Below are 2,612 nucleotides of genomic sequence, written 5' to 3' on the forward strand. Positions count from 1 at the left end.
TAAGGTTTAATTTCAGACCATCCTTTGTGGTTACTTTAGGTCTCCGAGTCTGCAAAACTGCCATGCAGGCCTCTCCTGAGCTTGTCAGGTCAGCATGTGGCCCCTTTCGTCCACACTAGAGAACAGAGCAAAATGGAGACAGGATATGGAATTTTAAAAGAAAGACCAGCTGATGCAATGCAGCAGTCTAGCTGCAGTCAGGTGGGTTTTTTTTTTTTTATTGTTTGTTGTTGTTGTTGTTTTTGGATGAACATGTCCTTTCTCTTTGGAAGATCAAGGACAAATACCTAGAGTCACGAGAATCAATTCGTTCTGGGAAGTCTGAGTGGGCAGGAGAGATGATAGAATCCTCCATGCAAGGGAATGAATGTTGCTATGGAAACCAGACTATCCTTTAGTGTAAGCCCCAATGCACTTGCCTGACCCTGCATATTAACATTGTGGATCCAGAGAACTGCCTGTATATTAACATTATGGGCCCAATCTCTTTTAAAAGGGATTATTCAGATATTGATCTGATGAAACTTTATGACTTTAGAGAAAAGGAAGTTCTCGTCTCCTGGGAGGAGCTGCATTTCGTAGAACCTAAAGGCACTAGAGGTCCACAAACCATAGTTGACTGAGATGACTATACCTGTCACAGTTCTCTGGAGGGCTACTGAGAAAAAGTAAAAGTGTGTCTTCAGGTTTCTTCTAAGGGTGACTTTACGGGAGGACTGTGTCTAGGGCAAGGAATAGGTACAGCAGGGTTTTCTAAGAGAGAGAGAAGACATTCTTTGAACAGAAGCATGACCAGAATAGAGGGATACATTTAGGAATACTTGGGTGAAGGTGGTCTGGGTATACTCTGTGACATTTAAACTCTCTAAACTTAAAGATTTCATGTGAGAATTAGATAATTATCACCGAGTACCTAATACACTCAAAACCGGACCCAGCAAGTTACACAGCAAATACTGATTACCACTAACTACCAAGAGTACTATAACTAAAATGACTCTCACATTGCAAAGGTATGTAATCCCAGATGCACAAAGACAATAGACAGGCTCACTTAAGGTAAAGATTGACATTTGTCAAGGAAGCTACCGGCCTAGGACATAACTGACCTCCATGACCTGCTTTTAATTAAGAATTTTTATGTTCACACCATCCTGTGTGGTTACTTTTGGTCTCTGAGTTTAGTGCACCCCTCTCCCCTCTGCCCCCATTGCTTGTCAATTGCAGTGTGTCACCCCTTTTCCATTCGCATGTACCATTTGCAGGAGTTTGTAACCTCTTTAGCTAACCAAGTTGCCCTTTAAGGGGCTGAGTGATTGAGAGTTGTAGGACTGTGATCATACTACATTTTAAAAAATATACATTTTTATTGATTTCAGAGAGGGAGAGAGAGATAGAAACATCAAGGATGAGAGAGAATTATTGGCTGCTTCCTGCACGCCCCCTACTGGGGATGAGCCAGCAACCCCGGGCATGTGCCCTTGACCATAATTGAACCCGGGACCCTTAAGTCCGAAGGCTGAAGCTCTATCCACTGAGCCAAACCAGCTAGGGCAGGTCCTATGACATTTGAAGGAAGGTGCAGGTGGCTAGTATTTTCCCCAGCTGTTGAAATCTGTTTAGAGGCAGGGTTGCAGTCTAGCTTCAGATTGAATAGGAAGGCTTCCTTATGCTTACCTTTGGGGTCAGGGTCAGGGTGTTTCCTGCACAGAACATCAGTCCCAGACTAGTTTCCGCTTTTAGCCGCATCCCAGCAAAGTTCCTTAAATAGCACTATGAACTTGGCCCCGTCCCCACTCCCCACAGGGTAGGTCCAAATCCTCCTAGGGCAGCGGTTCTCAACCTGTGGGTCGCGACCCCTTTGGGTGTCAAACGACCCTTTCACAGGGGTTGCCTAAGAACATTGGAAAACACATATATAATTACATATTGTTTTTGTGATTAATCACTATGCTTTAATTATGTTCAATTTGTAACAATGAAAATACATCCTGCATATCAGATATTTACATTACGATTCAAAATTACAGTTATGAAGTAGCAACGAAAATAATTTTATGGTTGGGGGTCACCACAACATGAGGAACTGTATTAAAGGGTGGAGGCATTGGGAAGGTTGAGAACCACTGTCCTAGGGTTCTTCAATCCTGGGGATTTTTCCGAGTCTTTGGCAGAATACCCAGTAATCCTCTGGCCCTTCTGATTGGTCGCACACAGCATTGGGGCGGGGTACTGGGCGTGTCTCACAGCGACGCGCTGAGCTGTCACTGGTCGGTGAACCCGGTATTTACAAAGCTTCGCGACTCGGCTCCGGGGTCGCAAAGGGCGGGCCTCCTTCAGCCAGGATCTTAGTGTCCCTTGCATTGGCCAGACATGTCGTCAATCACGAAAGTTCGAGCTCATTGGTACGAAAGTTTCAACAGGTCCCGTCCCCGCTCCACTCACCCACCGCCTACCTGAGCGGAGCGGACATTCCGAAAGCCGCGGTGAGGGTGACGGTGACCAGTGAGGGCGGCTGAGTCGCTGGCGGGGGAGGAGGGACCACAGCACGCAAGGCCGCCTCCTGTTTCCACGCCGCCTGCGGGAGGGAGGGACCTAGAGGGCAGCGCGCG

This window comes from Myotis brandtii, unplaced genomic scaffold (genome assembly GCF_000412655.1).
Source record: "Myotis brandtii unplaced genomic scaffold, ASM41265v1 scaffold120, whole genome shotgun sequence".
In the NCBI taxonomy this organism is placed as follows: domain Eukaryota; kingdom Metazoa; phylum Chordata; class Mammalia; order Chiroptera; family Vespertilionidae; genus Myotis; species Myotis brandtii.